The sequence below is a fragment of the Rattus rattus genome, chromosome 4 (genome assembly GCF_011064425.1).
Source record: "Rattus rattus isolate New Zealand chromosome 4, Rrattus_CSIRO_v1, whole genome shotgun sequence".
Lineage (NCBI taxonomy): Eukaryota > Metazoa > Chordata > Mammalia > Rodentia > Muridae > Rattus > Rattus rattus.
In genome coordinates, this window is record NC_046157.1 from 175,513,341 (window position 1) to 175,537,819 (window position 24,479).

A 24,479-nucleotide genomic window follows, 5' to 3' on the forward strand; every position below is an offset into this window, starting at 1 on the left:
AGGCTCCAACTTCCTGACAACACGGGCTGTATAGGTGGGCAGAGGTCTCTACGATGTCTCAGTTCTGGGAGCTGTGTTAGGCTTCCTGTATTTTCAGATAATATTGATCGTTCTCAGATGGATTTCTGATGGGGTTGAAAGACTAATTATAGTCTCATAGCCCACCCAGGTTATTTAACATTGGGGAGACATATTTAATTGGATCGTTTTCAGATAGTATACAAGCTAGCCAGGACACAACAACAACAACAAAAAAAAAAAAAATGGTGGACTGGGTGTTAGGTGTGTTTTGTACTTTGTAAGTTACAGAATGGTGATAGTTGTGCTCAGCTTACATTTGAGAGGAAAGTTCTTTTTTAATTGGACAGAAAGGGTGAAATGTGGCAGGACCTTCTCCTAGTGAATAAAGATTCCAGGGGACCAATCTCTGGCCTAGGAATAGGCAGGACTTTCAGGTCAGAGAGGGGAAGAGAAGAGGCAGGAAAAGGGGACTTGCTTTTGGACAGGGACAAAAATGTAGCTAACAAGAGGCCCCTGGTTTAGATTGTGCATCCCCCAGATTCGCCACCAGAGGAGTTATACTTAATATAACATGCAAAATCACGATGCTGGGTTGCTTCATCCAGCGAGATGATGTGCCTAACCCTCTTGAGGCCCCAGGGAAGGGGGGGTGCCTGGTGGGGGAGGGGAGAGGGGAAGGAGGAATGGGATGAGAAACTGTGAGAGTGAACTGAGAGGCGGGGCAATGGCTGGAATGTAAATAAAGTATATAATTTTTTTTAAAGTAGGTTCTGAAAAATCAAAGCCTACACGGTGCTGCCTGCGTTTAGGATAGACCTTTCCACCTCAGTTAGCCTGGCTGGAAGGTCCACACGGACATGCCCGAGCTTAGTTACTGAGGGGCACTAGGGCCTTTAGTTAACGATCGTGATGAAGCCGTGAAGGTCATTTGTCACGTTGAGAAGGTGGATGTTTAAATTCATGTTTGCTCTGTGTGCACACGTGGGGTTCCTGCTTAGTGGTTTTATATTTCAAGAACAGTTTTAAGTTCAGAACAAAAATGAGAAGAGAGCACAGAGTCCAATCCAGATCCTTCTTCCATACTGGTACCACCCATCCCTCTATCCACATCCCCTGTAGGAGAAGAGTCTTAGTTACAACGTGAATCAACGGTGACGCATCGGAGTCGCCCAGTCCATCGATGACACTCAAGTCACTCGAGCTGTACATTTCAGGAGTCTGGCGAATGCTGTCTGACACAGTGCGCATGCTCTGTTTCCACTCTGTTACCAGTCCTCCGTGCTCAGCTCTCTGGTCCATTCTCACTCATCCTTCTCCTCTACACCTGAAATGTTTGTTCTCTGAGGTTTCTTTCGCCTTGTCCATCTGGAACCACGCAGCGTAGTCTCTGAAGATTTCTTTCGATTAGTAATATTCAGCCAAGGCTCTTCCTCACCGTTTCACCGCGTCTGATAGTGCTGTCCTTCTTCAGTGCCGGCTAATATTCCGTTATGTGGATGTACAAGTTGCCTTTTCTATATCTACTGAAGGACAGCTTTGTGGCTTCCAACATTTTACAATTATAAAAAAAGGCTATTATCAGGGCAGCAATGGTGGGAGGGTGGGGAGGGGAATACCCATAAAGAAGGGGAGGGGGAGGGATTAGGGGGATGTTTGCCCGGAAACCGGGAAAGTGAATAACATTCGAAATGTAAATAATACTCAAGTTAATAATAATTTAAAAAAAGGCTATTATCAACACACGTGTACAGGTATTTCCGGGGACTTACATTTGGAACTTGTATATAGGTAAATACCAAAGTGTATGAAGGTTGGGTTGTCAGTGTGCGATGTGTTTTGCTTTCTAAGAAATGTCTAAGTTGTCTTCACTGTACCATTTTTATTTTCTAATCAACTGATGAGAGTCCTTGTTCACAGTCTCATCCATTTTTACGTTGTCAGTGTCTGAGTGTCGGCCATTCTGATGAATGTGTAGTATATTCATTGTTTTTTTCAATATCCAAAGTTGGGGTTTGAGGGGTTTTTTTTTTTGTTTTGTTTTGTTTTGTTTTTTAATAACAGTAAGATCCAGAGTTAGTTTTTGCAGTCATAGCTGGCCCTTTGAGCTCTAGCGTGCTCGAACTCCAGGCCCTTGGAGTGAACACTGGGTTTGGTGTGGCCATGTGAGGTTGCCGGGGCCTTGTCATAATGTACCTCTTGACCCTTTAGAGGAGCACAGTGCCACAGCCCTTGGGTGACCAGGGCCAGCTGGTCAAAGGCGAGGCTCTTACCTGAAGCCTTGGGAATTCGACTTTGGGTGCAGCTGCTCGCCCGCAGTGCATACGGCTTTAGCTTCGGAGTTTCCAGAATCTGCGTCATCTGTGACGCCCACAACCACAGCTGTTCTGTTCTCTCAGCTTGGGAGCTTTGTCTTTCGGAGATCTGGGACAGGGACAGAGCTGGCTGACTAGGGTGATTCATAAGTAATCTTTTCACCGCAACTCGATGGAAGGTGGAGCTGCATGACCTGGCCAGAATCCTGCAGTTTGGCTCGCGGCTGCTGGTGGATGTCCTGACTCTTGAGTTCCTTGCACCAAATCTTTAGGTCCTTGTGGCGAAAGCCGTGATGGTGCCTCCTGGCTGTCGGGTCCAGAGAGCTGTATTTATTGTTTAAATTTGCATTTCCATGACTTCATGTCACTGGGATAGCTTTGCTTTATCTCTCATGGATTTATTATATATAACGTATTATTTCATATAAAATATATTTTATATATTTGGTGAGGTGCCTGTGAAAGGTTTTGTCCCATAATCAGCGGTGCATTCTCTTACTATTTAGTCACAGGACTTCTTTGTATATGTCTCATTGCATTCTTCATTGGATGTAAGTTTGGGGAGTGTTTTCTTCTACTCCATCCTTGTCTCCTTGTTCAGAGTAATATCTAAAAGTCGTTGCCATGCTCAGAGTAATATAAGTTTTCTTCTACATGTAAACTAAGTGCTAATCCATCTTATCTAAATAACTTAATCCAACACACTTATGCTAAAAATGAATACAACTGCGTTATCGTAGTTCCTATAAGCAGACCAGAGGCTTCCACAGGGCACCAGACTTTAGGGAAAGGTAAAAGAGTAAAATAGATTCACCTAGGGCGTTTTCAAAAGCAACTCAACTGATCTGCTTTGAAGACACGTACAGGGCCAACCTAGAGAGGGGGGTGGGGCCAACCAGAGAGGGCGGAGCTAGCCTAGACGGGGGGGGACCCTAGAGGAGGCGGGGCTGACCTAGAGAGAAGGGGGCGGGGATAAAAGAGGCAAGGGAAGCAGGAAGAGGCAAGGATGGTGGAGAGCAAGGAGAGCTTCAAACTATTCTGGTTCTGACACCACCTCCTAGCCTCTGCTAGAATACGGCAGAGGGCTGGGAAGGGTGTGCAGCAGCTTATCAGAGTAGGTAATGACAGTATGCTCTGTCCCTCATTGGCTAAAAGGGGCTTTGAGCCCGACAATTTCCCAGGCCTGGGCAATTATCCTAAAGATTGGATTTGGCCAATGAGTAGGACTCCCGGTGGTCGGTGGTCACTGTAAGAACCGGAGACCTGGAGGGAGAGTAAAGCAATGTAAAGATGCACTTCTGGGTCCTGGGCGGTCCTCAGTGGAAGCATCAGGAAGGCAGAAAGGTACCAGGGAGCCTAGGGGCCAGATTTCTCTGTCTCTTTCCAACAGTCATTCGAGCTTCAGTTTACTTGTAAAAATGGATGATAGTAAGAGTTGTGTATAGATTCAATAAGGTGAAGTACTTTAAAAGTATATGGATATGTGTATGTATGTATGTATGTATGTATGCATGCATGCATGCATGTATGAAGTGCGGCATCCATTGAATAGATGATATGCTTGATCTAAACGTATACGTACATAGAATATATATTTTTACCCAGAAGTTTACTTTATGGTTTTGATCCAAATTCCCTGATATGTAGAAATAGAATAAATGTTTGGAAAACACCTACTAGAAGAGATTAGCAAGATAACTTTATAGTTATAAGTCCAGGATGTACATGATAGCAAATTAATCAATAAATTAGTAAATGATTCGACCTTTGCCTTAGTTACCGTTCTATTGCTGTGAAGAGACACCATGACCAAGGCAACTTATAAAATAAGGCATCTAACTGGGGGCTTGCTTACAGTGTCACAGGGCGAGTCCATGATCACCATGGCAGGGAGCACGGCAGCAGACAGGCAGGCATGGTGCTGAGCAGTAACTGAGAGCTCACACCTCTTCCATGAGCAGAAGGCAGAGAGTCTGGGCCTGGTATAGGTTTTTGAAACTTCAAAGTCTATCCCAGTGACACACCTCTTTCAACAAGGCCATGCCTCCTAGTCCTTCCTAAACTGTCCACCAACTGGGAATTAAATGTTCAGGTACATGAACCTGTGGGCGCCATTCTGCTTCAAACCACCGCAGCGTCTAATACACTATTTGGTTGGAAATCTAGAACCTAGAACCTCGCAATAAGGCTTCCTGCAGTATAAGTGTGTCCCATTCTATTCCTCCCAAGGATAGTAACAGACAGGCTACGTGCTGACTTGTGAAGATGGGGGCAGATGTCAGTGTCTAGCAACACCCCGACAATTTCAAATGTAGATAGAAAATCAAAATGAAAACAGCATGGTGTTGTTGCTGCTGTTATTTATTCTATGTGGAAATCACAACGCAATATGTAAAAGGCCAAATTGGACTTGCTAAGTTGAATTATTCCCCCTTTAGTTTACTGCCAAGCAATAGCCTTTGTGTTATTTTCTGAATGAGAAGGTGTTATAAAACTGATATGTTTATGTTAATAGGGTCTGTAAATTTTAAACTTCCTTTGATTCTCTAGAAATCCTCAAATTGATCTCTTTTTCTTTTTTTTTTAACTTTTTTTTTTATTAACTTGAGTATTTCTTATATACATTTCAAGTGTTATTCCCTTTCCCGGTTTCTGGGCAAACATCCCCCCTCCCCTTCCATATCGGTGTTCCCCTCCCAACCCTCCCCCCCTTACCGCCCTCCCCCCAACCGTCTAGTTCACTGGGGGTTCAGTCTTAACAGGACCCAGGGCTTCCCCTTCCACTGGTGCTCTTACTAGGATATTCATTGCTACCTATGAGGTCAGAGTCCAGGGTCAGTCCATGTACAGTCTTTGGGTAGTGGCTTAGTCCCTGGAAGCTCTGGTTGGTTGGCATTGTTGTACATATGGGGTCTCGAGCCCCTTCAAGCTCTTCCAGTTCTTTCTCTGATTCCTTCAACAGGGGTCCTATACTCAGTTCAGTGGTTTGCTGCTGGCATTCGCCTCTGTATTTGCTGTATTCTGGCTGTGTCTCTCAGGAGCGATCTACATCCGGCTCCTGTCGGTCTGCACTTCTTTGCTTCATCTAATAAAATACCCCTTCAAATAGTGAGACAACTAGAAAACCCACAGTTACTGCTGATGTCAGCTTCCCTGAGACCCAGCCCCTCCTCCAGTGATTACAAAGATGTGATTTTTCACAGCAAATGATATTTACTCTTAAATATATTCAAATGCCAAGAAAATGGGATGATTAAAACTAATCTCTGTCCTCTAAGACAGAGGGAAGAAATAACAATGATCTCCGGGCATACGAACCATCAGCCATTTCGTTCTGCTCTTACCTGTTTTTTCCACAGTACTGACCCTGCCAACCCTTACAATAAGGTCTGTCATTCAGCCAGTGTCTTGTTCCTTTCCACTTCTCTCCTTGTGCCTGGGGGCTCCCACTCAGGCTCCTCTGTGGCATGGTGTATACCTGTGTGTGACACAAGCCAGTTCCTTACTTTAAACCTGACCCGCACCAGGCTACGTCTCTGACATTGTACCAATGGCTTAACTTCTAGGTGTATCAGTTACTTCACATAGAAGTGGGGGTTACAATGTCTAGTTGCTAGGCCCCAGTACCTAAATGGAAAGATTATTCATCACTGGGTGAACCTGGAGGGGGTGGGTATGCCTGTAATCAGTATGCATAGAAGACAACCATGAAATTCTAAAAGAAGAAATACAATGTTTCTTTTTAATTTAAAAGAATCAGTGATCCTTCAGTGCTGGTGGAGCTGGTGGCATGCAGAAGCTTTTGGGTCCTGTGTCTAAAAGCAACTTTGTGAGAGTAAATCAGAAACCTTGAAGCCCAGGAGATGACGTCAAACAAATAAGCCTGAATGCCCCCAGGAAAAGCACAGCCGCCTGGCACTCCAGTGTGGAGGATGGCCGGCTGTCTTTGTGACTCCAGGAAAGTGAATGAGAACTGGCCTGGGATTACACCCTCAGAGTCACAGGGAGGTACAAGCCCCAGGGAGGGCCTGAGAAGACTCTGCAAGGGTGGAGCCAGCATTTGAACAGCCTGGTATGGAATGCATACGGAACAACAATGTTTAGAACACACTGAGCTATTAGCGAGTGTGTTCTCTCCTGATACAGTATCTAGAATGTCCATACATTTTATTCCACAGTGGAAGCTTTGACACCTCAGGGCAGGGAATCTGAGAGTTCACTAGGCTCCTGGACATGAAAATACAGCGGAATTAGAAATATCCCAAAAAAATTAATCATTTATGTATGGAAAAAATAAAATTATAAATGATACATAGATCAAAAATGAAATACTAACAAGACTTCTAGAATACTTAGAGCTGAGTGACAAAATTTGTCACATTTAAGAACCTGTGGCAAATGGCGCTCCAGGAAAGCATTTACTGGTGAAGGCCAGCAAGGATTAGGCAACATAACAAACATAATAAAAGGGGGGGGGGGAATGGCAAAATATAGTAATTAGGAAGAAATAAACAGTAATGATACTCAGAAAACATCTCAGATTTTTTTCTAAGTCAATGCACTCCAAATAATATCCTTTAGGAAAATTAAGACAAAAATTATAATGGAATTCTACTTCTAACTACACTAGCTAACTCTAAGGACAATGCCGGCTGACACCCGTTGTGAGTTGTGGAACAATGGGACTCCCCTACAGGGCCCGTGGGAGTGACATAAGCTTTAAATACTTGGGAAACCAGTTTGTGCTTCTGAAAATGATTCGCATAGCTAAACTATGATCCAGAGAATTCATCTCAAAAGTGAAAACCAAGTCGTAAAAGCGTTGTACAGCAGCGTGTCCAGGGGGGTGATTCACGGGAGGTCATCAGGAAGATAAACAACAGGTGGGATGTCTAGATAGCCGAGCTGTCCTCACTGGTAATAAATCACTGCTGTGTGAGCAGCTTGAATCTCACAAACGCTGCTCTGACAGTCCACGCACCTCTCCTTTTCGGCTACCGTGACAAAAACATCCAGGCAAGAGGCGACTTAGGGGTGGAAACTTTATGAGTTCACAATTCCAGGTTACAGTCCATCGCTATTGTAAGAAACAAGACCCTCACTCTGTGATAACAGATTCAAGAAACTAACAAAAGCCAGTTGTGATTCGAACGCTTGGGGGGAAGTGAGCACCAGTCTAGAGCAAAGGCTGGCAAGCACATTTGATGTGAAATGGTGGTGGCTGTACTTCCTGGAGGAAAACGTGCTCCGTTTTTCCTTGTAAACTGGCACTCAAGAGAGTTATAAACTCCTGCTCATCCAGCCGACCACATTTCCCAGATTGCCCCTCGTCCTGGGTGGGACTCGGGGCTCCCTCCCCTTTTCTGACATGAAGGTTCAGACTACCTAATGCTGAGATGATGAGACCATAGCGCAGAGCACTTCCCTACCACTGCGCTGATGCAGAAGTACCCAGGTCACCCTGGGGCAGGGTCAGCTCATAAAAGTGGGGAGCGCGGCGCCAACAACGGCTTGACGCATGCGTGGTTGGCTTAAAGAAAGTACGAAATCCAAGGCATTGGACTTTTAAGACCACCAATTGTGACTAACAACCAGCACAAGCACTTTACCTTTTTAAATAAGCGATTCTCTGGAAGCACTAACTATAAACACGATCAATATAAAACAGCTGTATCTATACTGTTGGAACAAATGTTTTAAATAAAGATGATTTAGGAGGCTTTGGGTGATATGGGTAAAAAAGTGATTAAAGTTTAAACAGCAGCTGCTTATATTTCTGTCCCACCAATCAACTGTTTACTCCTTTGGGAAAACTGTTATGAATTGACAGCACAGACCAAACCTCGCTCAGGCATAGTCTTAAATTGCCTTTACTCGCCACGGGAAGCCATTTGGCTTTGATGCAAACTGCTAATGCGGTAAACAGCCTACGAGCGGATTGCAGAACTGACTCCATGGACTCCCATATAGGGCGTGTGCTGTGGGACAGGACACTTTACTTTCACCATCAGTATACAATATTTAACAAGCATGTACGCAGAAACGAGAAATAAAAATTACTTTTAACCGTATTGTCTCTAGTACTACCAGTGTCCAATACCCTTCACTTTAAGTGCAATCTGGTTGATGTTCCTGTGTATATGAGGATGATAAAAATATGGCACCTTCCCGGACCGAGTTATGATTTGGTGAGAAAGGACAGGCCCGTGTGTCGATATGGTTGCACGCACGAAACAATGCTGACACAGTGATCATACTGCAGGGAAGTTTAAGGGGGAAACTGCCCACAAAAATAAAATACCACCTCATTCTGCAAATGTTCACTGACAACTAGAAAGCCGTCTACTTTAACTTAGATGTATGGGTGCACAGGGAGGGGGAGGCATCTCTAGGATGTGCCACTCCAAGGAGTCTGTGAGGGTGACTCTAGGTGAGTCTCCTAGCAGTTGGGGACAGAAAGCCATCTTCTGAGGCCAGGCAGGACTTGCTGTGGAGGGATAAGAACGCCAACCTACCCACGAAACCTTTTACCCAAAGTCTGTCCTGCCTACAGAAGTGCAGGGACGGGTGACGGAGCAGAGACTGAGGGAACGGCCGACCAATGTCTGGCCTAACTCGAGACCCATCCCATGGGCAAGCACCAAACACTGACACAATTAATGATACTCTGCTGTGCTTACAGACAGGAGCCTAGCATAACGGTTCTCTGAGAGGCTCCACCCAGCAGCTGACTGAAACAGATGCAGAGACCCACAGCCAACAGTGGATAGAGCTTGGGGAGTCTCGTGAAAGAGCTGGGAGAAGGATTGGGGGCCCAGAAGGGGACAGGAACTCCACAAGAAGACCAACAGAGTCAACTAACCTAGACACGTGGGGACCCCAGAGATGGATCCACAAACCATAGACCATGCATGTGCTGGACAGAGGACCCCTGCACATGTGTAGCAGATGTGCAGCTTGGTGTTCATACAGGTCCCCCGACAACTGCAAGGGAGTCTGGCCCTGACTCTGTTGCCTGCCTGTGGATCCTGTTCCCCTCACCTAGGCTGCCTTGTCTGGCCTCAGTGGGAGAGGATGTGGCCAGTCCTGCAGTGACTTGATTTAGGTTGGTACAGGGGTTGGGGGGTCCTTTTCTCAGAGAAGGAGAGTAGGGGCGAAGGAGGAGAGACTATGGTGGGGGAGAAGTTGTGAGGAGATGGGAGAGCTTCTATCAGTATGTAAAGTAAATTTTAAACAAAAAAGTAAAAAAGAAATAGATTTACATCTTTCTCATATAATTTTTATCTGTTTTGGTACTGAATTTTATAAATGTAAATACCTGTATTGTTTGTGTTTGTCTGGTTGCTTCAAAGCAGGGTTTCTCTGTGTGTAGTCCTGGCTGTCCTGGAACTCACTGGTAGAGATCTGCCTGCCTCTGCCTCTGAATGCAGAGATTAAAGACATGAGGTACTAAGCAGCATAAATACCATTGTTTAATGAGCAAAGAATCTAGAATGTGGAATAAAACTGATAATTCTCTCTGGCTGAAACATTCTAGTACAACGTAGAAACCTTTCTGTTGTTCTCACTTTTGTCATTTGACCGTAACTAAGAAGGTCTGGAAGTCGTTTCTTAAAAAGTAGGACAGCCACCAGAGAAAAGAGATTGACCAGAAAGGTGAAGGGCTTCCCTAAGCTGAAGACGTGTAAACTTTTGGGTTGAAAAGGTGAAGATAAAAAACCAAACCACACAGAACTCATGCGATCAACCAATGAGCAACTGGAATAACCCGACTGCCTAAACAGAGAAGTGGCTGACCTGTGGTTCTCTATGAAGCCTTCACTATTAGACACAGAAGTGTAAGCAGCTGTGTGTGACAGAATATCCGAATTTCTCTGTGACAAAGTCTGGCTGGAAAAAGGGGGAGGAGGGGCATGAATCCATAGAGCGAAGAACAGCTCTGTCCTGATTCTGTGCTCTAGAACATTAGACATGACTAGAGGAAGCAAACTCTCGATCTTGAGGACACTGGGCATTAGTTAGTACAGAACTCTAATAGTACAGGAAAGGCCTCCATGGTGTACAGAGGATACACAGTTTATCTGTATCCTCCTGACCAGAAATGACCTCTCCACAGAGGAATGAGATCATGTAGACAATCTAGAAGAAAACTGTAGACTTTATTCTTTGCAGACAACCTCTCCTAGGCATCTTGTAAAAAGCAATTATCTTAGTTAGGGTTTTATTGCTGTGACCAATACAAGTCTTATTTAAAAAAACAACATTTAACTGGGGCTGGTTTACAGGTTCAGAGGTTCAGTTCATCATCAAGGTGGAAACAGGGCAACATCCAGGCAGGAATGGTGCAGACAGAGCTGAGAGTTCTACATCTTCATCTGAAGGCTGCTAGTGGAAGACTGACTTCCAGGCAGGCAGCTAGGGTCTTAAAGCCCACACCCACAGTGACACACCTACTTCAACAAGGCCACACCTCCAAATAGTGCCGCTCCCTGGGCCAAGCATATTCAAACCATCACAGCAGTGTTACCAGTATCTGCTTCCTCAACCCATGTGGTGCTTAATCTCCATTGTCAGTTTGGCTGGAGGTAGGCACTTAGTAGGCCTTAGTGGGAATATCTGTGGGGCCTTAGACTGGAGAGAGAAGACACACCCTGAATGAACCAGCTGTAGGCAGGATGCCTTAGACTGAATAAAAGATGGCAGAAGAGCCCTGTAGCCACCCCTCTCTGCTTCCTGGCTATGGATACAAAGTCATTAGGGACACCATGCCCTTGAGCCCTGCCTTCTCCTCCATGATGGACGGACTGTATCCTCTCTACCTTCAAGCCAAAATAAGTACTTCTTTCCTTAAGATACTTTCAACATATATTTTGCTACAACATGTATATTTTGTTACAACAACAAGGTTAGTCACTAACAGGTATCCCACAGGCAAACTCAAAGTAACATCAATGACAAGGGCCTATGGAAATGAAATTTTATGTTATATAAATAACAGTGTAAAAATTCCCTTATCTGCAAATTAGCAGTAGTTCATGGAGGTTCTAGAATCCAAGAACGGGGCCTGAGAGAGGGCTTTGTCAGCAAAGTGTTTGCTTGTATAAAAGCGCAAGGATGTTAATTTGATGGCCCTACCCCACCCTCAAAGTCAGCTAAAAAAAATGGAGCGTGGTCGGGTTTGTTTGTCATCCCAGTGCTGGCTAAGGGGAGACTGGGGGCTCTTTAGAGCTCATCGACCAGCTGTACAGTCTTTTTGGAGAGCTCTAGGCTAAAGGCAGACCTATTCTCAAGAGCCTGTTCCTGATGGATATTTTTACAAAATTTTTACTGCACCTCAGGCTCAGGGAACATTGCAGTGAGGAGGCAGAAAGATTCTAAGAGCCAGAGGACCCAGATTTTGCTGAAAGGCAGTCATGCCAAAGTGGACAGGGAAACTCATGAGGCATCAGCCCCACACAAAGAACTACAGGGCTTAAGAAATGCTAAAAGTCAGAGAAATAGTCTTCCCCAGGGAAGAGAACAGCAAATGGTTATCCAATAGCAAATGACTAGCTTGGAAAACACAAGTAACATTATACAAACAGAGAAGGTTATAGTTATAATACATATGTATATGCATACTTATACATGCATGTAACAACAATCATGAAAATGAAAAGAGAGAATATGAGATGTATAGAAGAAAAGGAGGGGGCTGGAGAGAAGGTTAAGAGTCCACTGCTCTTCCAGAGGTCCTGAGTTCAATTCCCGGCAACCACATGGTGGCTCACAACCATCTTTAATGGTATCCAAAACCTTCTTCTGGTGTGTCTGAAGACAGCTACAGTGTACTCACTCTACAGTGTCTTACATAAAAAAAAAAAAAAAAAAAAAAAAAAAAACCAAGAAGAAAAAGGAAATATGATGTAATCATATTATAATCTCAAAAGTAAAAAAAATAACAAACAAGATATGCAGAAGAGCAACACCTGAGGTTGGTCTGCATATGCACACACACACACACACACACACACACACACATACATGCACTCAAGCACACACAACTGAAGAGCTTCAGGAAGTCCCTGAAACTGGCCAGGTTCACTGGGCTCCTCCTTCCCCAAGAGCAACAGTAAAGGCTGCTGAGAGTCACTCTCAAACAAGCCAAGTTGCAAAGATTCCCAATCCTGCCAAGCAGGCTGGAAGAAGCTTAACTGCCTCGAAGAAGCTCAGACCAGCTGAGGCACCTGGAAAGGACAGTCTCGTCACCTTTTGAACTGACCACAGGCTGTGCCGTGTACCACAGGTTCTCAGTTTTGCGAGCCGTTACCCATTCTGGGGTGAGCTTGGGTGATGCAGCAGTCAAAGTTTATTGGTCAGAAATCCAACCAAACAGAACCTCCACAGACATCAGAGCACTCTCCCCTCTGAGAGTGGCACTTGCTTTGTTTCTTTTGAGTGATGTAGAATGGACCAATGATTCAAGAGCAAGGAAGCAAAGTTGATGGCACTAATCATGAACGTGAGGATTCACAGTGAGTAGAAAACCGATACAACGCAAACCTTGAGTACAGGTTTCAGTGAGCAAGAGAGCCACGGACTGAATTTAAAAGAGTCCTCCAAGTCGATAACGGAGCACAAAACAGAAGGAATTCGTTCTGAAGGCTACTGCCAGTACTGAGGGCATTTCTCAGGAGTTCCATCACTATTCCCTCATGAGTTGCTCAATTCCTACCCTAGAAAAGGGGCAGAAAACTGATATATCCTTTCAGACAGCTCTCAGAAGCAACCTGGGGTGCGATTAAAAATTCATTGCTCTTCCTTGAACTCGAATCCCCGGGAATCAGAAGACTCGCCTGTCTTAAAGAATCTACAAGGCTGAACACCAAACTCCCTGGTTACGGGGTAAGAAGTTGCAGACTGAGACCAAGTTCCCTGGGCTATTTTTGGCCTTTCTGAAAGCATTTACTGCCCACCCCTGTGTCTGACCTTACCTCCTTGTGACTGTCGAAACCATTCAAATGTATTCTTAGCAAACCACCATCTTCCACCCACCCAGAGGCTCAGAACATAACCAGAGAGCGTTTAAAACTTGTAAGACGGCTTCTTCACTTTGCCATAACTTGTACCTACGATTCTCCAACCAAGACTTTGGCAAATGCCTTGACTTAGGACAGTCTTTGTTCTGCACCTAATAAGATTTCGTGACACCATTCCTCTAGCACGACATGATTATTTAGGGTAATGCAAATCTCTGATCCTAGACTATGGTCACCCACTTTTGGATCAAGAATAAACCATCTTTTATTCTCTGAGGCAAGGGCTGTGTTGTGGCATTGATATTTTATATACGCCGGTCTTTACCTGAGCTTGGATCCAGGTGTTTTTAAGGCTTCACAGATTGTTGTCCTCAGAACTCAGAAGCAGCTGAAGGTTTGAGTTTGTGATGATCTCCCGGGTCGTATCCATTTGAATCAGCTGAAATAGCACAATAGAATATAGCTATCGCTATAACTCAGTATGAATCTGCATATATACTCTTGCAAATGTATTTACGCGTTTGATCTTAGAGTGCTGTTCCGTGCAGACTTCATGAAGGATATCTCTTTTAAGAATTAGAAGAACTTGGGATTTTACATATCTAAGCCCCAAATCCCTACATGAGCAATAAAGAACTCTGTCTGTGCTTGCATTTCATTTTAATGCGCCCTTTTCCTCCAAGTGTGGCATGGCCACTCCGTTGTCACCTTGAGTGCAGCAAGCCCAGTAGCTGTGAAATAAACAGAGTGGGATAGTGAGGGGTGGCTCTGTGGTGATAATTGACTGACAGTTCCTAACGGAAGGAGGGGAAGAAGGGGACCGCGGGTTGGGATTTCAGCCATTAGCTCCTCCTGGCCCCCAAGAACTACACATGATCTTGGGAGATCCTACAGGACAGGAACTGGACAGTTCAGTGAAGGTGGATTTTTATGTTGCAGCCTTCCTTGGGGTTGCTTCTGCAATGCAGTGGAGGGCCGCTGCTTCCCGCCGTCCCTGTTCTCGTCAGTATACCTTGCCATGCACACTCCAGCAAGCAATCTAAATGAAATCGCGGCTTCACACATCAGGCTTCGGTGGAGTCGTCATGTTGACTTATTAGCACCCTCACTGGAGGGAGCAAACACTGCTCACATTTCCCCCGAGAAATGTTGCACCACAGGTTTTTTTTTTTTCTTACAAAGATTTTGAAACAATGTATTCTGAGAAGAAATATACAGAATGATATGAGGAGAAGGTTTTTGACTAGACCTTGAGGCTCAAACTTTGGAGGTTTCACAGACGGTTGACTCAGCCAATATAAGACAATGTAAGAGAGTAACAGCAGACGATTTCTTATAGAGTAAATCTGCTAGCAGCAAATGCCCTCACCTTTCATTTATCTTGGAGTCCCACATTTTACCCTCCCTTTTTGTTTTAAGTCTTGCTAGGATGGTATCTAGCTTTAGTTGTTTTTTTAACTTTTAGAACTTTTGAATACATTCTTCTGTTGCTCTTCTGGCTTTGTTGTTGCTAACAAGAAGTCAATTGTCAATCTGTATTAGTCAGGGTTTCTCTAGAGGAAAAGAAGTATAGAATGAAACCCTCTCTCCCTCTCCCTCTCCCTCTCCTCTCCCTCTCCCTCTCCCTCTCCCTCTCCCTCCCTCTCCCTCCCCTCTCCCTCTCCTCCCTCTCCTCTCCCCTCCTCTCCCTCTCCTCCCCTCCCCTCTCCCTCTGCACGAGTGTGTGTGTGTGTGTGTGTGTGTGTGTGTGTGTGTGTGTGTGATCTGTGGTCCAGCTAATCCAACACTGGCTGTCTAGGAATGGAAAGTCCAAGTACCCTGAAAGTTGCTCTGTCTCATCTGGTCTTCAGTAGATGCTGGAATCACAAAGAAGTTGGCTCCAGTGCCAGTGAAGGAATGGACTAGCAAGGCAGAGCAAGCAGGAGAAGAAGAGTACACGCTTCCTTCTTCTAAGTCCTTCCATAGACTTCCAGAAGGTGTGGCCAGGATTAGCTGTGTCTTTACACTTCAGATTAGGCAGAAGTTACTCACGGGTATGCCTTTTACTTGGGGTTTTTTAGTTCATTCCAGATGTAGACAAGTTGACATCTGAGAGCAGCCGTCCCACTGTGTGAACCCTTTTATGAGCAGAGCACCGCCTTTCCAGTTACATCATCTTCGTAGCTCCTTGTGGCCTGTCTATGCTGACGAGTCTCAGTGTGAGCCCCAGCGTGAGCCCCCCTGCTTCCTCGCATCGGAACTCACTGCTACTTTGGAGCACGTTTGGGATGTTTGTATCTCTGGGTTTTGGATGGTTCTGTTTTTGAATTGTTTTTGTTTCCCCCTGCATCTTTCTCTTCTCCCCTAGTGTTCTTGTTAGACAAACCTAAGTATGCTGTAAAGGGCTCACTTTTCCTCTCGTTCTTTGGTCTGCTTTGGTTTTTAGACTTTCAACTCCAAATGTTTCATTTATTTCATATGTAGAGTGTGTGTGTGTGTGTGTGTGTGTGTGTGTGTGTGTGTGTTTCTGCCTTTATTGGTATTCTACATTTTACTAAATGCTTGCTTGATTTCTTCCCTGATTTCTTTAAATATGGACTCTTTAAAGGATTGGGCTGTTAATCTGACAGCTCGTCCCTTTTAAGAAAACCTTACTTTCTCCTCCTGTCTATAAGTCACATTTTCCTGATCCTTGCATGTTTTGCCAACTTTTTTTTTTTGAAAAATGACCATTTGAGGTAATATTGTAACAGCAATTATGGGCACATTCTCCACATCTAGAGGTTATTTTTCTTCCTCACCTAGGCTCGTGCACACGTGCCTTGGCTAGGTTATTTCAATTCCCTTTCAGTGTGAAGCCTTTGGTACCACACTGAAAGCACAGCCACGCACACATACAGTACTCACGGGGAAACAGTGGATTTGTCGTGCTCTCTTTGACTGTCCTCTCTCTCTCTCTCTCTCTCTCTCTCTCTCTCTCTCTCTCTCTCTCCTCTCTCTCTCTCTCTCTCACACACACACACACACACACACACACACACACACACACAGAGTAGGCCCCCTATGTGTTAGATCCAACCCATTAGTCTCTGGTAATTGTCAAATGATTGTTTCATTACTTTAAAAATATTCTACAGAGGGCTAGAGGGATGGCTCAGTGGTTAAGAGCACTGACTGTTCTTCCACAGGTCCTGAGTTCAATTCCCAGCAACCACGTGGTGGCTCACAACCATCTGTGATGGGATCTGATCCCTCTCCTAGTGTGTCTGAAGACAGCTACAGTGTACTCATAAAAATAAAATAAATCTTTAAAAAAAATGTTCTACAGAACAAAATTGCTCAGCAAAATGATGGGTGTAGTCTGGTTTCTGTTGGTGGGAAAAAAACAGTAACCAAAAGCAACTCAGGGAGGAACAGTACACAGCCCATCACTGGTGGGCAGCCACGGTAGAAACTCTGTCAGGAGCTTGGAGCAGAAAACGTAAAGGAACACTGCTTGCTCTGCTGGTTCTCAGGCTTGTGCTTACCAAGCTTTCTTATACAGCTGAACACCACCTGGCCTAGGGATGGTGCCGCCCACAGTGGGCTGGTTCCTCCTACATCAGTCAGTAATGAAAGCAGTCCTCAACAGTGTGACCGGGACAGTCCGTCAACTGAGACTCCAGTCTCACATCATTCAAGGCTGCGCCAAGCGGAGAGTCGAAGCTAACTAGGACACCGACCCAATTTAATTTGGGTATAGGTTCCTTTGAGGCAAGTTTTTGAGGTTTGTTCTGACCCAAGAAGGGCTCCCTTTAGCTACCCCTACCGATCTCAGTGAACTAAATGGCAGGAGCTGCTGTATTAAAGGGACTATTTTAGATTGACCAGTGTGGATCAACAGATGGACATCCAGCATGTTTCCATTTCTGGGCTTTTATAAATAGAGCAGCAGTGAACATAAATCGCCAGGTGTCTCTGAGGCAAGATACAGAGTCCTTTGGGTATCTATCCAAGCGCAGTGTCTTAGTTAGGGTTTCTATTGCTACAGCAGAGCACAGAAGCAAGGGGAGGGGATGGTTATTTAACCTACACCCCCATATTGCTGTTCATCATCAAAGGAAGTCAGAACAGGACATCAAATAGGGCTGGACCCTAGAGGTAGGAGCTGATGCTGAGGCCATAAAGAGGTGCTGCTTACTGGCTTGCTCCCCATAGCTTGCTCAGCCTACTTTTTTATAAACCACCAAGCCAGGGATGGCCCCACCCACAAGGGGCTGGACTCTCCTCCATCAACCACCGATGAAGAAAATGCCTTACAGCTGGATAACTATGGCTGCGGTTTCTCAGTTGATGTGTCCTCCTTTCGGATAACTCTGGTTTCTGGTTAGTGTATCAAGTGGACAGGAGACCAGACAGCGCTGGTGGTATAGCTGGGTCACATGGTGGATCTATTTTTAGCTTTTTAAGGAACCGCCACACTGACCTCTATGGAGGCCATATCCGTTTTCACTGCCGCTGACAGTGACTGAGTGTCCCCCCTCCCTACTTCCATGCCGTCCCTTGTCATTATTGGGGTTTTTTTATAATTTATTTAATATTGTGCTAACCACCTTGACAAGTATAAGAGACAAAGTCCATGTCTTCACATACATAGCTGCTTTGCTTCCCGGGGAATGTCCCCAAGATGTCACTGTAACAACTGAGGTGCAGGTAGCCTTGTAGACTTACGTTTCACGGTGAACATTCAGGATGAACAGGAGCGAGGGATGTCAGGGCTCAGTGGTCTTTGCTGGATGGGTGCCGCGTCTCCTCTCTGTGGGGAGAGAACAAGCGTCCGACCTCTCAGCCTCATCATCAGAAATGTAACGTCTAACTTGGGTCGGAAGGGTAGACAGACTACTAGCAAACCGCCCTTGACAAGAGACAGCAGGGCTGACCATGAAGAAACTCCAGGAAAACAGATTTCCATTTTCTTAGCCATGCTGACAACTGGAAAAGCTCACTCAAGTTCACCTTAGGGGATGTACTGGCTGGTTTTGTGTGTCAACCTGACACAGCTGGAGTTATCACAGAGAAAGGAACCTCCCTTGAGTCTCCCTTGGGTCTCCAAGAGACCCAGCTGTAAGGCGTTTTCTCAATTAGTGATCAAGGGGGAGGGCCCTTGTGGGCGGTGCCATCCCTGGGCTGGTAGTCTTGGGTTCTATAAGAAAGCAGACTGAGCAAGCCAGGGGAAGCAAGCCAGTGAGTAACATCCCTCCATGGCCTCTGCATCAGCTCCTGCTTCCTGCCCTGTGTGAGTTCCTGTCCTGACTTCCTTGGGTGATGAACAGCCATGTGGAAGTATAAGTTGAATAAACCCTTTCTTCCCCAACTTGCTTCTTGGTCATGATGTTTGTGCAGGGATAGGACCCCTGACTATGACAGGGAAGATGAAGAATGAATGGGTCAGGGTCCGTGTACTCTTTCTATGGAGTTACACTGCTGCCTGCCCTTTGATTAACCTGCCTGGCTTTGAAACATTCACTGGTTTTCCAAGTTAACGTTGTTTCCACCTTTCTTTCAGTTACATTTATTTCTTCCGGCAGGCAGAGTCAGCTCCTGTAGTACAATCCCAGCTCAGTGCCTCGTGCTGGATTATCCTTTCCACTAATAACCCAACACTCTGTGTGTGCCCAGCTACTGACACCTCGTCATTTATAAACGTTTTCGGGATGCATTCAGGAAATGACCAGACACAGAAGCAGAATAGATCTTAAGTGGGCAAAAGCTAGATAAAAGAGTAAAAAGGAATAAAGAAATAAGGTAGGGTGAGGTAGGTACGTTCGTGTCATAAAATCACATTTATTCATTTGCCAGGGGTGTGCTACAAGTTTGTCTTAAAAATAATGCTCAAAGCCACAATTTACTGTGTTCAGAAGCTTAAAATCTAACGGGTTGTAGGAGAAGCAGTCACTCCTGGTAAAGTTACAAGACATTTTCCCCTAAGCGACCATAAAGAAGACAGACTCTAATGGAATGAATACCGTCCTCAAGGTAAGAATAATCAAGAGTTTCATGGGGTGGTCTCTTGTGCTCAATATAAATATATAGTGTTCCAGTAAGCAATAACCAATCTGATGTCCCAGCTTCTGGTCCTGAGGAGCTTAGCGCCGCAGAACAATGCCTCTGTGCTCGAAGAGTAGCTCTAGCTCCCAAGGATAGCACCACCTGCTGGGCATCATCTGCAACTGCCTGGAGATGCCTGTCACACTGACTACTGTGGTGCAGGATTCTGTGTCCGTCCAGAGCCGATAGATAGATAAGATAGATAGATAGATAGATAGATAGATAGATAGATAGATAGATAGATAGATAGATAGATAGATAGATAGATAGATAGATAGATAGATAGATAGATAGATAGGTAGGTAGGTAGGTAGGTAGGTAGGTAGGTAGGTAGGTAGGTAGGTAGGTAGATAGATAGATTCCCAGACTCTGAGAGTGCTCCATGAAGAGAACAGATGTTCTCAAGAAAACAACAGCACCCTACCCTGATAGCCTGCCTTGAGGAATACTGAATTAAATTTCAAACCATGCCACAGAGTAAGCTTTTATATTGTGAGTTTCTGTAGTATTTACATGTATGAGTGTGTGTATGCAAGGTGGGGTGAGGGAAGAGATTGTGATATGTCTGTATGTGGTGTGCATGTATTTGTGTGTATGTGTGTGTGTGTGTGTGTGTGTGTGTGTGTGTGTGTGTGTGTAAGCCAACAAGTGTAGAAATATAAGACCCAGAATTAATTCTGCTTGTACATTGTTGGTTTCATTCTGATGATACTTTATTTAGGATTTCTCGACCTGTGTTCAGGAGATTTTGGTCAATCGTTTTGTGTTTCTCAATCCACGTTTTAGCCACAAGTGAAGTCCTACTTCTTTCTGCAGCTCTTACCATGGACATATTTTTCTGCCCTGCTGTGGCGGGTACCATGGCTCTGGAATCTCACTCTGCCTTCGTTTTGTTGTTCCTCAGTGTCCTCACGGAGGCAGCACTCTCGGTTGGGTGCTCTTGGCAAGACTGGTGAATTTTCTTTTGCAACTAAAAGCACAATCTAAAACTTTTTGTAAATTATTTCTTCTACTCTTTGAGATTATAGTGTAAGAACATCATCTCCCCTCTCCGTGCCCTCCCATACTCCCCTCCCCACTCACTTCAAGATCCATGGCTTCCTTTTTCATTAAGTGTTGTTACATACATGCTTGTACATATACATATGTTACATACATGTATACGTATGCATACATGTTTCTAAATGTGATTAGGTAATTGGAGAAAGTCTGCCTTTCTGATAGATCCACGTAGCCTTCTTTCTTACTTTCTGTTTCTTCTACCTTCCTGGGTGAAATGGTCATGAAGATGAGAAGCACATAGGAAATTGACCAACAGAGGTGCAGAACACACGGCACTGGGAAACCACAACTAAGCTCTCTCATGTGTACCTTGGTGTTGTTACTGAAAGGACAAGTCCCTGTTTGGGTGAACTACTGGTGTTAAAGTTCGAGGGGTGTGTTTCGTCAAATGCAACCCCCTAAGCCGTTCCTCATGCTCCTGAAAATCAAATTCAATGTATTTCCTCAGGGAATCTTCTGGAACTAAGGAACATACATCCTGCATGGCACTTCATGGCTTACGAAGCACATCTACATACAACGAATTTACATATTCCTATCAACCTTGTAGCCAAAGCACATTTCCCCCACCATCATCTCTCTGGAGTTGAGACAATCTAGCCTCATGCTGTCAAGTGCATGACAGACCAATGACCCCTGGACTTCTACCTACAGTCTGACTTCTCTCAAAATCTAGATTTATTTTTCAGACTGTTTTGAACTCCTAACCTGTAGACAAATACTTAGAAAGCCATATGTGTTGCCTTCCTCCCCTGACCCCAAACACTGCTCTTAACCTGGGATTTCTATTTAAAATTTACCAATGAACAAGATGAGCCTCTTCTCAAATCCCCATTCCCTGAACTACCCAAAGCAATCAGTCCTCAACTCACACCTACTCTACACAAAAAACATTTACCACCACCAAATGGCCACGGTTTGCACTTTGGGGGCTGTTATTAAAAGCATCTAACTGGTCTTCTATAAGATAGGCATTATAGAGGGAAAAATTAATGACTATTTTAGTTATTCAAATAGTTATAGAGCCTGTGCAAGATGCTAGATTCCATGATGTTAGAGTCATGGTGTCAACAAAGCATCTGCTGTGTTACTGTGGGAAACTGGTAGCCCTAAACAGTTAACACAGATGTTACTGCTGAAATGCAGCACAAAGCACTGGGGGTAAAATAATCCATTAGTGTGCTAGAGTCATTTTGAGGGAGTGCGGGCTTGTACTGAATAAACCAGAAACACTTGAAGAAATGAACCTAGAAGAAGAAGAGGAGGAGGAGGAGGAGGAGGAGGAGGAGGAGGAGGAGGAGGAGGAGGAGGAGGAAGAGGAGGAAGAGGAGGAGGAGGAGGAGGAAGAGGAGAAGGAGGAGGAAAGAAGGAGGAGGAGGAGGAGGAAGGAGGAGGAGGAGGAGGAGGGAAGAAGAAGAAGAAGAAGAAGAAGAAGAAGAAGAAGAAGAAGAAGAAGAAGAAGAAGAAGCAAGAAACCACAGTTAATTTAAAATAGTAATTCTCGAAAGTGCAGTGTGAAATATAATCTCTTACATTGAAATCCATTCAAAAAGCTATGTGATTAATTATTTTAATCACCAGACTGGATTGAACCCTAGACTGAACAAATTTATGTAGACTGTCATACTGCAAGATTTGGGGGGGGTTATTAGTATGTGTGCATATATAATGAATCTTGAATGACAATGTGATATGTAATTTTCTCCATTTTATTGACAAGAAGAACTTTTTAGAACAGTACTTCCTGGAATTAATTATATGAATGAATACATTTTGGGGGAATGTTCAATAGTTCTCAGCAAAATGAAAATCTAGCGCTTACCTTGCAGCCAAAGACTTACATGAAAAATCAAAACATTCCTGAGACATCGCTCGTACTGAACAAGTTCCAGCAAAATGCCTGGTTTCTTGGCAGTTTGTCCGCATGGTTTTCCTTCTAGAAAGTTAATATTAATCTCTGGACAGCCTTTTAAAGCTTCAATTAAAACAAGCTTTGAGATATGTGACATAAAAGGCGACTTTTGAGAACTAGGTCGTATAAAAAACAAGATCAAGTCTTTGGAAATGTAGCTTGCATTAGGGAACACCAGATTTAAACTATAACCCTGAAGAGCAAAGGGAATGTGACCAGAGACCACAGAGAAGACAGCATCGATCGGATGGACTTTAATTATAGACTTCTACCCACTCTTCCCTACCCCTAGGAATACTTCCTGACTGATAACTTTGACATTATTTTCTAGGTTACTTGTGAGGTTTTGTTTTGATTTGATTTGATTTGTTCCCATCTATTCTTTGCCCTTTATGTGTGTGCTAATCTTCACGTTGGAATTTTCTCTTTGGAAATCCAAACGTGGAAGTGTCCAAGAAGGAAGGATGGGAAGGTGGTAAGAAGACGTGCAGGAGGGAGAGGAAGAGTTGAACTGCTGGAGAACATGGAGACCGATCAGCAAGGCAACCGGAGACGCCCTCGAGCCGTTACCAGAGCTCCCCCACCTTCTATACTCTCCCCAAAACACTGCCTCTACCGAATGCGGAAGTTGCAGGGCAGAGACTAATCTAGAGTCTGATGCGTGGTAGATAGGCCTAGAGTCCCCAAAGACTAGAAGTCTCTTCAAATAGCCAGGGCTTTGGGACTCTGAGGGGTGAAGTTCGACCTACATTTGTGTCTTTTGTGGTCCAGGTTACTAAAGGGCAGGACTGTCGCCAGCAATTGGAGCTACAATTACTCACCCCAGCGCTCCGGGCTCTCCAGCTGGTCGCTAAGAATGCTGTGCAAGTCGCTCTTGGAGCCAGCGGGTTGACCTTTAACTGTCTCAAGGGTTTAGCCAATCACAAGCTGTCATTCCATCAGCCCTACCCCACCCGTACCTCGCGTGTATTCAGTTTATAAGCAATAAGTTCAAACAAGCAAACACAGCTCGGATGGCACGTGACTACCTTGTGTACTGTGTGTAGCCTGCCAGCAGCCGCACAAACGCCTCGGCAGCAGTCAGCGCTTCCTCCATGCCTACGACCCTGTTATACCGTATATCTTTGAAAGAAGTAGCTTTTGGCAAATTTCTTTCTTTAGAAGAAAATCTGGAACCAGTCAAAGCTGCAGCCAGTTACCAAATACCCAGGGCGTTTTGACACGTACTAACCACAAGGGGGCGAGTTTAAATTCAATGCCTTAAAAATACCCTGTAAGTTTATGAAGACACTGTGCTAACAGAGGAAAGATTGCGTTTCAAATAGGTCTTTCATATTTTCTTTTCTTTTTTTTTTTTTTTGGTGGGGGTAGACATAGTTTTTTAATTGAAAAAATTATTTTATACTATATATTCTGATTCATGCATTTCCCTCCCCAAATTCCTCCCAGATCCTCCCCATCTCCCTCCCCACCCAACTCTTTGTTTTTTCTTTTGTTTTTCAGATTTATTTACTTTTATGTATGTGAGTACACTGTAGGTGTCTTCAAACACACCAGAAGAGGGCATCAGTTCCATTACAAATGGTTGTGAGCCACCACGTGGTTGCTGGGATTTGAACTCAAGACCTCTGGAAGAATAGTCAGTGCTCTTAACCACTGAGCCATCTCTCCAGACCATTCTTTTTCTCTCTTTCTCTTTAAAACAAAAACAAAAGAAGAAGCATACAAGCAAAATACATATATATATATATATATATATATATATACTACACACACACACACACACACACACACACACACACACACACACACACACACACAGAAAGAAATAAGCAAGCGAAAAAGCCACTAAACACAAAATACCCAAACAGCCAGATGAGGACAGAGGGCTACCAAAACCCTGCTGAGCTTGTGGCTGCCAACTACTTTTGGTCACATGGTCTGCCCTGAAGTGGAATTAATACACCCAGACAGACTCCATTGGAGAGAAGTGGCTTCTCTTTGCCACTAGGTATCAATTGTAGATGGCTTCTAGTTAAGGATGTTCACTTCCCCTTCTTAGAAGGGTGGAACCTCACTCGGCTTAAA

General features: G+C 44.5%; 1 pseudogene; it reads right to left on the reverse strand.

Annotated features, from left to right (window-relative positions):
• Positions 1–2,094: 2,094 nt before the first annotated feature.
• LOC116898589 lies at positions 2,095–23,487 on the reverse strand (annotated as a pseudogene).
• Between the last annotated feature and the right edge of the window lie 992 nt (positions 23,488–24,479).